General features: G+C 42.1%; 1 long non-coding RNA gene across 1 annotated transcript; it reads right to left on the bottom strand.

The window, feature by feature from the left end:
• Positions 1–278: 278 nt before the first annotated feature.
• On the bottom strand, positions 279–4,646 carry LOC126409264 (uncharacterized). The gene is made up of 3 exons (XR_007572174.1): positions 4,536–4,646; positions 1,474–1,602; positions 279–351 (listed from the first exon to the last, which is right to left on the bottom strand). It is a non-coding gene; the product is annotated as an uncharacterized LOC126409264 (long non-coding RNA).
• Between the last annotated feature and the right edge of the window lie 7,534 nt (positions 4,647–12,180).

The raw sequence follows: 12,180 nt of genomic DNA, 5'->3' as shown, positions 1-12,180 counted from the left end.
TAGGTCTGGTCCATCATAAAGCATGTAAAGATAATTTATTGTGTATTAGCACATGACGTGATCTATCCTAGGCAGTTAATGGTTCTAATCAATCTAAAGACCAGGTTTACATTCATTGATAGTATAGTTCACAACCAAACACATGTCTGGAAGTCTATACCAATAAAAATCAACCTTATAATTTACATATTGATGGCCCCACCACTAGTTATGTATATATATATATATATATATATATATATATATATATATATATATATATATAATAACAGTTGGATAAAAATTTGCACACCAAAACAGTTAGATCTTCCATGATTTTCCTTGCTCATTGTTGTGGGGCACCAAAATCACCTGAAAAATAATATTTTCAAAGCATGAGTATGCTTTCACATATTTGATAGGCTCACACACGAGGTGTGTGAAGATGTCACTCACACATACACAACAATATGTTACAACATTATAACAGGAGGATATTCAAACCATGTATAAGATATATAAGCAAGGATATCTATCAATATCATTCATGCATTACTTTATTTAGTCATCATTGAATATTAACCCGTAAAGCACAAGCTCAGGTGATATATTTGATTTCATGATCATCTCTTAATCATTTCCACCTATTTTTAAGTACTGCTGTAGTTAGTTTTCCCACCAATAGAACCCAGTGATGAGTTCCCTGTTAACAGATTCGGAGGGCAAAGGGGGGAAACAAGGGATTTACCGTGCCTGGTCCCTTTGGACCTAGACCCTAATGAGTCGGAGCTTTACATTGGGTTGATAGTCTAGTCAAACTTCACACGTTTGAGCAGGATTACTAGGATTACTGCCTAAATCACTCCCACCGAGTCTTCTCCAGTGGCACATGATAGAGCAATAAGAACTGCAATAATTAAATTTCCTAGAAACCGTCATACTCTTCCAATTTCTACGCCATGCATATTTGTTTCCATGGGAAAAGTTGGACAATTTCCAAATCATCATTAATTTCCATGTTGATAAAAAGCTAGCTTTGCCACCCACATGCAGGATGCCTTTATTTTTTTGGCCTCCAGAAAATAGCTAGCCTGCAAAAAATTTAGGGCAGAACAAAGAAGAGATGCATTTCTAAATGGGAAAATAATGGACAGACACTAATATTAAATAATTTGTTTGGATTAATGGGGTCAGATCCATCATACAATAAGTTTGGATTCAGACTCAGACTCCTACTTTTTAAATCATCTATATCTAATCGGGTCGAATCTTTTTCATGAATCTTGGGCTCGGATGTTGAAGTGTTCGGATACAGAAGGAGACCAGCTTATGTAGCCTGACCATCTGCAAGATATGACCAGAAAGGTAGAAATATACATATATATATATATATACCCAATTTGTATATGATAAGTGCCAGGTCTGCATCGTTTAAAACATCCAATTGCTTTAAAAAAGGACCAGTATATAGGCACCAAAATATTCCAGCAATACCTCAATGTCGGCATGGAAAAAGCTCAGCTTGTAGTGAAGCCTGAAAACCCAGCATCGAAAGGGCTCCAAGAAGGCGCATGGTGGAGCCCAGCAGAAGGGTTTCCTGAACATTGCTTTGCAGTTTGTAACCTGCAACATGTTACCAATTAGTTTGCTGATTTTTTCTCCGGTTGTACATCGGAGAAGAAAGATTGAATGCAGTAGATCGGGCAGTTAAGTAACTAGCTGGTGCTTCTGGCCAATGAAAGAATTAAGTTGACACTGATGATACATATAATTAAGAACGAAGAACACATTGTTTTATTTCAATAATAAAATACTTGGACCCAACAAAAAAATAAACACAAGTCCCCAAAACCGACGCAGTGTCCAGAATGCCAATGCCCGTCCATCACAAGACTGAGGTCGTCGCTCCAAAGCCAAAATCTATCAAGGACTAACTGTAGAGATAGAAAGAAGGGTCAGAATTCCTCTGAGTATGAGAAAATCCAGCCATGAATGGAACATGGCCCAAAATAATATTTAGTTTCGTAAAACGATTCCAAAAAGTCCTTATGAACTACAACCATAAGTTTTCCAAAATTTAACACATATCAGAGTTACATCACATCATCAAAGACAGAACGAGGTGTGCACAACCTCCAAAATTTCGTAGGCTTCCAACCGTGGTTCTATGACAATGTCATAGTCATCGTGTCGAGCAACAGAAATCCCCGTGGGCACTCACGGGCAGAACAGAACATCTCTTCACCAGGCGATCTAACGGATCGAGGGTACCTGAAGTGAAGCCTCCTGAGATATCCCAGATCGCCGCTGCAGCAGCATGGTCTCTCTAGGAACCCGGGTGGAGAGACCAGGAGTCTCGCTCCCAAACAGAAACAGAACAGAATCCCGAGCCCTTGTGCCGCCCAATACCCTGTGGGCCCTCCAGTACAGCCAGAGGAGTGTGACCACTACCTCCTGGGACGAAACCAAACACTGGACAAAACAGAAAGCTCGCACTCGCATAAACCATCGTACAAAGTCCACGTTTCGCCTTCGAATTTCAAAAGTGAGGGTTTGCCAATGTTAGACATCGTCTAGTACCTCTCACAGAAACCGCCCTCAGGCTCGGTTTCCCAAACAGAATAATTCAGCTGTTTTAAATCTTAATTTAATAGTAATAGAGAAAAACTCATCACATCGAGAAACCTCGATTAGCAATATTATAATCCTTATTTGAAACAATAAAATTTATATTTACATTCTCAAAACGTGACTTTCCTCCTCTAATGGTTCCAAAGTTAATTTCAGAACCATATTTCTGAAATTTTAAACACCACAAAGAGCATCAAAAAGTAATAAAACATCTCATTTCGTTTTTCATTTGTAACAACCCTCTTTTGGCAAATTTCAAGAATCCGGAGGGTGCTATTTCGCTATTTCATGTAAGATGTTAGACTCATATTGAAAATAATTTTCACGAGCCTCTTTTTGCAAAAGATTTTCACCAAAGTGTGGCGGCATGGAAGTTTCAAAATTATAACAGTCTTTCCACCAATTTTGCAAAAGAGGTGGACCCGTTTTGTAATTTATGAGTTTTGATATAAAAACGAAATGCACTCGTTTTTCTTCATTTCACCGCTTCGTTTTCTCTCTCTTCGTAAGGGAGCTCCTCTTCTTTTTCTCGTTCGACGGTGGAGCCTCCACCGGCCTTCAGCCACCCAAAACCAGGAAGAGGGATCTCCTTCTCCCGAGAGATCCCCTGTTCGAATTCTTTCGGCGCAGCCCCAACCGATCGTCCGACGCTCCCAACCGCCGTCGTCTCCTCTGCTGCTCCCATTCTCTTTTTTTTTCTCATTTTACGCCCAATTTTTTTTTCTCTCCACACGAGAGCTCCGTCCTCCTCTCGTTCGACCGGCGATGACTTCCACCACTCTTCCACACCCAAAACCAGAAAGCTCTCCGTCTCACGCGGGAACTCCTTTTTCTTCTTCCCGTTCGTCCGACGGTGAGGCTTCCACCATTCTCCAAAGGCAGACGAAACCAGAGAGGGACTCTTCCTCTCTAGCCTTCCTCTGTGTGCAGGAAGGTGAGCTGAAGAACCCCGATTGTGCCCTCGATTTATGGGCAACAGAGAGAAGGAAAAGCCATCGGGCCCTCCCCTGCCCGGTTGCTATGGAAGTTGCTGCCGTTCGATTCAGAGGGCAAAAAGGGCGACGAAAATCCACGATTTGTCCCCAGCTGCTGTCAATGCAGAAAAACTGAAGATAGGTTCTGCCGCAGACAGTAGTGGAACAATCGAGGCGACTGCACTTCATTTTCCTCTTTCTCGACGTCCTTTGGTAATAGGGAGACCAAAGAAAAAGGAAACGGTGGACAGCTCGGGAGAAAGAACGCTCCCATAGGTCACCCGAGTCTCCGTTCCGTTGTCGCATGAATCTCAAAGGGAAAAGAAAAATAAATAAATAAAGAAACGGCAGCTTGAGGCGAACAGTGACAACAAGGAAAATAGTAGGCATTCCGTCTGGCAGGCATATGCAAAATTTTTCGAACTCTGCTATCGACGCTCCTGGCAGAAACAAAGGAGTTGAGGGATTCGTTCTTCACAGGAAGGGATGGTAGAACAGAGGTTCCCATCTACCCCTAGAGATTTGGAAACATGCTGAATCCCACGGTATTCAACATTCCCCCTTTATAGTTTCACGTCAAGGTCACTAAAATTTACCCGTTCATGTATATGTTTTTCTTTTTCAAAACTCAGCTAGGATTCACATGCCTTACATTCAAATCTGTACCTAGCCTACTTTAACAGGGATATCTTGAACTAAGAACACATTATAACATTTCAGTGTCTCAAGCATGGATTCGTCTCTAGGTATATACATACATAGATTCTCATGGATATATATCTATAAGCAATCAAAATACATAGGCATCATGATACATTCGTCACTGAAAATCTCCATACTACAACTCATGCATAGATTCATATTTATGCACCAAGATACATAGATCTACATATTCGATAAGAAATCAAAAATACGGCTTCATGCTTTATTCATAGTTGAATATTCCCATACCTTTTTTTTTATTCCGAAATGACTTCTCCTTTTGCTTCTCGTCCCTTTCTAGCAGCCAACCACTTCAATCTTCAACTAGAAAGAGGGCAAAGATGAGGACGTCCCTCTCTCTCTCTCTCTTCCTTTCTTTCTTTCTCTTGTCGTTGGAGTCTCCCGTTGAGGGCTGCAGCAATAAGAGATGACTAATTTTCAATCTCTCACAAGGAAATCAATCACCCGTCAGTTGTTTCTTTCCCCTTCTTTTCTTTCCAAAACTGCTTCCTCTATGATTTAATTGTCAGTTTTCTTTTTACGTAACCTTCAATTAAATCTGCCGTTTATAATTCTTCCCCCTATTAATGTTTTCCATAAATAAAGAAAAAGGAAAGAGATCATGGGCGTTACATCCTCCCCCCCTAAAAAGAAATTTCGTCCTCGAAATTTAAGTGTACCTTATTGAAACAGTTGAGGGTAATTCTTTCTCATGTCTTCTTCTGGCTCCCACGTGCATTCTTTGATGCCATGATGCTGCCATTCCACTTGAACTAGTGGGATTGTCTTCTTTCGCAATACATGCTCCTTTCTGTCTATGATCCGAAGTGGTTTTTCATCGGTTGTCATGTCCTCTTGCAAATCAACTTCTTCATAGTCTATCACATGCGAAGGATCAGGTACATACTTCCTTAACATCGACACGTGAAATACTGGATGAACATGACCATACTGCGGTGGGAGTGCAATTCGATATGCAACCTCTCCAACTTTTTCCAAAATCTCGAATGGACCAATGTATCTTGGGCTCAATTTTCCCTTCTTTCCGAATCGAAAAACACTCTTGGTGGGTGATACCTTGAGAAATACATGATCTCCCGCTTCAAAAGCTAGCTCTCTTCTTCGTTGGTCTGCATAACTCTTTTGTCGACTCTGAGCTGCCAAAAGTTTCTTTCTAATCATATTGACCTGATCAGTGTAGTGTTGGATCACCAAAGGATCCTCAATCTTGTTGTCTCCTATCTCTGTCCAACATGATGGTGATCTACAAGGTCGGCCATAAAGAGCTTCAAACAGAGTCATTCCAATGCTAGAGTGATAGCTATTGTTCTTGGCAAACTCAGCCAACTTCACATGTTTATCCCATTCACCCTTCCATTGCAAAACACAAGCTCTTAACATATCTTCAAGAGTCTGGATGGTTCGCTCAGACTATCCATCTGTCTGTGGATGAAATGCTGTGCTCAGTTTCAATTTTGTTCCCAACGCTTCCTGTAACCTTCCCCAGAACTTGAATGTAAATCTTGGATCTCTGTTAGAGATTATTGATTTAGGGATTCCATGAAGTCTCACAATTTCATCAACATACAAATCTGCTAGACTTTCTAGTGATTGTGAAATCTTGATCGGAAGAAAATGTGCAGATTTAGTTAGGCGGTCTACCACTACCCAAATAGCATCGTGTTGTCGTCGAGTACGTGGTAACCCCACTACGAAGTCCATGGTGATGTCTTCCCATTTCCATTGAGGAATTTCTATCTGTTGCATCAAACCACCTGGTTTCTGATGTTCCACTTTAACCTGTTGACACACCAAGCATCGTGAGATGAACTCAGCAATCTCTTTCTTCATTCCTGGCCACCAGAAGTTTATCCTTAAATTTTGATACATCTTGGTGCTTCCTGGATGTATGGTGTATCTTGTCTTGTGTGCCTCTTCCAGCAACTTGTTCTTCACTTCTGGATTATTCGGAACCCACAATCTACCATTGAACCACACAGATCCATCCTCGTCCTCAAAATAAGGAGTTTCTTCTTTTTTGTGACACTCAAGTTTCAACTTCGCATATTCCGGGCTCTGTTTTTGCTTCTCAATAATTTCATCAAGGAAACTATCTCGAATTATTGCTGCACACTTCACCTTTCCATTATCATTTCGCAATGGATGCCATTTTTCAAGGTCTTCCACCAAATTCCATGTCTGCATTAATAGTCCACTAGCTTTAGCAGTCGTCTTCCTACTAAGTGCATCGGCTACCACATTGGCCTTTCCTGGATGATATTTTATTTCAAAGTCGTAATCTTTGAGATATTCCAGCTATCTTCTTTATCTTAGGTTTAATTCCTTCTGCGAGAACAAATATTTGAGGGATTTATGGTCAGAAAATACTTCAAATTCCACACCATAGAGGTAATGTCTCCATATTTTTAGTGCAAATACCACTGCTCCTAATTCCAAATCATGTGTTGGATAGTTCTTCTCGTGTTGTTTTAGTTGTCTAGAGACATAAGCTATAACCTTGTCCTTATGCATAAGCACCGCTCCATATCCTATTCCCGAAGCATCGGTATATACCACAAATCCTTTCCTCCCATTTGGCAGTGTCAGAATTGGGGCACTAGTCAAACTGTCTTTCAACATCTGAAAACTCTTTTGACAATCCTCTGTCCACGTAAATTTCACTCCTTTACGTAGCAGTTTAGTCATTGGAGTTGCAATTTTTGAAAAATCCTTGATGAACTTCCTGTAGTAACCTACCAAGCCAAGAAAACTTCTGATTTCTGACACATTAGTTGGCACATTCCATTGTTGTACAGCTTCCACTTTGGCCGGATCAACTGCCACTCCCTCCTTGGAGATTACATGTCCCAAGAAATTCACTTTGTCTAGCCAAAACTCACACTTGGAATATTTGGCATACAGTTGATTTTGTCTCAATATCCTCATCACTAACTCGAGATGTGCCGCATGCATCGCTTCACACTCGGAGTATACTAGCACATCATCAATGAATACTATAACGAATCGGTCTAAGTACTCGTGAAATATCCGATTCATGAGATCCATAAAAGCTGCTGGGGCATTCGTGAGTCCAAAAGGCATCACTCGAAACTCATAATGCCCATAACGTGTGCGAAATGCTGTTTTGGGAATATCTTCTTCCTTAATTCGCAATTGATGGTATCCCGACCTCAAGTCAATCTTAGAAAACACCTTTGCTTCCTTTAATTGATCAAATAAATCTTCAATTCTAGGCAATGGATATCTGTTCTTGATTGTAACCTGATTCAACATTCGATAGTCAATACACAACCACATTGACCCATCTTTTTTCTTCACAAATAAGACCGGTGCTCCCCAAGGTGACACACTTGGACGAATGAATCCTTTGCTGGCCAAATCTTGGATCTGTTTCTTTAATTCTTCTAGTTCTGCTGGTGCCATTCTATATGGAGCCTTAGAAATAGGTGCAGTTCCTGGTATCAATTCGATGCCAAACTCCACCTCTCGTACAGGAGGTAATCCAGGTAAATCTTCGGGAAACACGTCTGCATAGTCCTTCACTGTACGCACCTCACTAATGGGTTTTAATTTCTGCTCGATTGCGTCCATGCTAACCAAATATGCAGTGCACCCATTTTCCATGTATTTCCTTGCCTTAACTGCTGAGACAACTAACTTTCTTTGATCTTGGGGCGTTTTTACCCTAAATTCGATCTTTTGACCATTCTCCAACTGAATCTTCAGCTTCTTTTTTCTGCAATCTATCGTTGCGTAGTGATGGTATAACCAATCCATTCTTAAGATTACGTCGTACCCCATCATATTCATTACCACCAACTGTGCTGGCAATAAATGTTCATGTATTTCTATTTTCACATTTTCTAGATACGTTCTGCATGTGTCTTTGTTTCCCATAGGTGTAGCAACTAACAATTGATAAGGCATATTCTTTCTTTCTAACTTTAAAAGTTCAGCAAAACTCTTAGAAACAAAAGAATGCGATGCTCCAGAATCAAACAAAACATGAGCCCAATGAGATTGTACAAGAAGGGTACCTTCAATCACGTCAGTAGGTTTCAACTCTTCAACCGTGGTCGCGTAAACTCTGCCAGGTACCTTCTTTTCTGCTGGCTGATTGGTTGCACCACGTCTCTGCTCTACCTCTTTCTTCTTTGGGCACTCACGAATAAAATGACCTTGTGCTCCACAGTAAAGACACGCTCTGATATCTCTGTAACATGGTTTACCAGGGTGTTGGCGATGACACTTGGGGCATTCACCGTCCCCCCTGGATGTCGATGGCCTCTGTCTCTTGAATCTGTCCCCTTGATTTCCCCTGTCACTACGCCTTCTCTTGAACATGTTGGGTCTCGACTTGGGTCGCAGAGATTCATTCTTCCTATCTGTCCCTTGCATCCTGTTCCAGCCCTCCTCAAGACGTGTGGCCATGTCGATAGCGTCGTCTAGATCTCTCGGACGACTACTAATTACTTGGTTCTGCAACCCGTCTTTGAGCCCTCTGACGAACTTATTTGCTCGGTCTGCATCAGTAGTATACACATGGGGGCAATATTTTTCCAAATGTCTGAATTTGATGACATATTCTTGCAGACTCAAACTCCCTTGCTGAAGCTCCAAGAATTCTTGCATGTGTTTCTCCCGTGTAAAGGTTGGGATGTAGGCATGTGTGAAGGCTTCCTTGAATTCTCCCCAAGTCGCTTCGTGATTTGCAAACTTCACTTGACGTTGCGTCCGCCACCATTCCTTAGCATCTCCTTTTAACATAAAGGTTCCATACCGAACCTTCTTGTTGTCAGGCACTTCCAGAGTGGTAAAGATCTCCTCAGTTTCTATTATCCACTGTTCAGCATCGTCAGCAGTGCCTTTCCCATGAAACTTCGGAGGGTGCAAGCTCATAAACTGTTGGTGAGTTACTCCTCTTGCCTCACCATTTGTCGTTCTGTTTGTATCCGTACTTGTTCCTCCTGAAGAAGTATTCTGCGTCCAGCCATACATCAATCCCGTCATCATCTGCAAAGTGTTCATGATGAACGTTTGTTGTTGTTGGATGTTTCTACCAGGCGTCCGAGGTCCAGTAGGATGAGCCTCCGTGTTCCGGTTCCCGTTGTTGCGAGGAGTTCTCCCTCCTCCACTAACACTCCCTCCTCTAGTGCGTGCCATTGAACTACACCGCACAGAAGAAACAAATATGAATACGTAAAAGCAATTCATTAGAACTATCACAAAAATATGAAACTCAATATTCACATCAAAATCTAAACACCCTTCTTTAACAGGTTTGGATGACCTTCCTCTGCTTGTGATCGACATTGGCATTGGACATTGACTCTAGACACTGTGATCTAATACCAAAGTTGTCACGACCCAAATTTTGACACCAAAAATTTTCTTTCATTTTTATAATAGCGGAAGCAATATTGAGTCATGACCAGAACATAAAGAAATCAGACATTGTTTTATTTCAATAATAAAATACTTGGACCCAACAAAAAAATAAACACAAGTCCCCAAAACCGACGCAGTGTCCAGAATGCCAATGCCCGTCCATCACAAGACTGAGGTCGTCGCTCCAAAGCCAAAATCTATCAAGGACTACCTTTAGAGATAGAAAGAAGGATCAGAATTCCTCTGAGTATGAGAAAATCCAGCCATGAATGGAACATGGCCCAAAATAATATTTAGTTTCGTAAAACGATTCCAAAAAGTCCATATGAACTACAATCATAAGTTTTCCAAAACTTAACACATATCAGAGTTACATCACATCATCAAAGACAGAACGAGGTGTGCACAACCTCCAAAATTTCGTAGGCTTCCAACCGTGGTTCTATGACAATGTCATGGTCATCGTGTCGAGCAACAAAAATCCCCGTGGGCACTCACGGGCAGAACAGAACATCTCTTCACCAGGCGATCTAACGGATCGAGGGTACCAGAAGTGAAGCCTCCTGAGATATCCCAGATCGCCGCTGCAGCAGCATGGTCTCTCTAGGAACCCGGGTGGAGAGACCAGGAGTCTCGCTCCCAAACAGAAACAGAACAGAATCCCGAGCCCTTGTGCCGCCCAATACCCTGTGGGCCCTCCAGTACAGCCAGAGGAGTGTGACCACTACCTCCCGGGACGAAACCAAACACTGGGCAAAACAGAAAGCTCGCACTCGCATAAACCATCGTACAAAGTCCACGTTTCGCCTTCGAATTTCAAAAGTGAGGGTTTGCCAATGTTAGACATCGTCTAGTACCTCTCACAGAAACCGCCCTCAAGCTCGATTTCCCAAACAGAATAATTCAGCTGTTTTAAATCTTAATTTAATAGCAATAGAGCAAAACTCATCACATCGAGAAACCTCGATTAGCAATATTATAATCCTTATTTGAAACAATAAAATTTATATTTACATTCTCAAAACGTGACTTTCCTCCTCTAATGGTTCCAAAGTTAATTTCAGAACCATATTTCTGAAATTTTAAACACCACAAAGAGCATCAAAAAGTAATAAAACATCTCATTTCGTTTTTCATTTGTAACAACCCTCTTTTGGCAAATTTCAAGAATCCGGAGGGTGCTATTTCGCTATTTCATGTAAGATGTTAGACTCATATTGAAAATAATTTTCACGAGCCTCTTTTTGCAAAAGATTTTCACCAAAGTGTGGCGGCATGGAAGTTTCAAAATTATAACAGTCTTTCCACCAATTTTGCAAAAGAGGTGGACCCGTTTTGTAATTTATGAGTTTTGATATAAAAACGAAATGCACTCGTTTTTCTTCATTTCACCGCTTCGTTTTCTCTCTCTTCGTAAGGGAGCTCCTCTTCTTTTTCTCGTTCGACGGTGGAGCCTCCACCGGCCTTCAGCCACCCAAAACCAGGAAGAGGGATCTCCTTCTCCCGAGAGATCCCCTGTTCGAATTCTTTCGGCGCAGCCCCAACCGATCGTCCGACGCTCCCAACCGCCGTCGTCTCCTCTGCTGCTCCCATTCTCTTTTTTTTTCTCATTTTACGCCCAATTTTTTTTTCTCTCCACACGAGAGCTCCGTCCTCCTCTCGTTCGACCGGCGATGACTTCCACCACTCTTCCACACCCAAAACCAGAAAGCTCTCCGTCTCACGCGGGAACTCCTTTTTCTTCTTCCCGTTCGTCCGACGGTGAGGCTTCCACCATTCTCCAAAGGCAGACGAAACCAGAGAGGGACTCTTCCTCTCTAGCCTTCCTCTGTGTGCAGGAAGGTGAGCTGAAGAACCCCGATTGTGCCCTCGATTTATGGGCAACAGAGAGAAGGAAAAGCCATCGGGCCCTCCCCTGCCCGGTTGCTATGGAAGTTGCTGCCGTTCGATTCAGAGGGCAAAAAGGGCGACGAAAATCCACGATTTGTCCCCAGCTGCTGTCAATGCAGAAAAACTGAAGATAGGTTCTGCCGCAGACAGTAGTGGAACAATCGAGGCGACTGCACTTCATTTTCCTCTTTCTCGACGTCCTTTGGTAATAGGGAGACCAAAGAAAAAGGAAACGGTGGACAGCTCGGGAGAAAGAACGCTCCCATAGGTCACCCGAGTCTCCGTTCCGTTGTCGCATGAATCTCAAAGGGAAAAGAAAAATAAATAAATAAAGAAACGGCAGCTTGAGGCGAACAGTGACAACAAGGAAAATAGTAGGCATTCCGTCTGGCAGGCATATGCAAAATTTCGAACTCTGCTATCGACGCTCCTGGCAGAAACAAAGGAGTTGAGGGATTCGTTCTTCACAGGAAGGGATGGTAGAACAGAGGTTCCCATCTACCCCTAGAGATTTGGAAACATGCTGAATCCCACGGTATTCAACATTCCCCCTTTATAGTTTCACGTCAAGGTCACTAAAATTTACCCGTTCATG

This window comes from Nymphaea colorata, unplaced genomic scaffold (genome assembly GCF_008831285.2).
Source record: "Nymphaea colorata isolate Beijing-Zhang1983 unplaced genomic scaffold, ASM883128v2 scaffold0001, whole genome shotgun sequence".
Lineage (NCBI taxonomy): Eukaryota > Viridiplantae > Streptophyta > Magnoliopsida > Nymphaeales > Nymphaeaceae > Nymphaea > Nymphaea colorata.
Note: the sequence above shows the minus strand (reverse complement) of the source record. Positions and strands in the feature narration are given on the sequence as shown.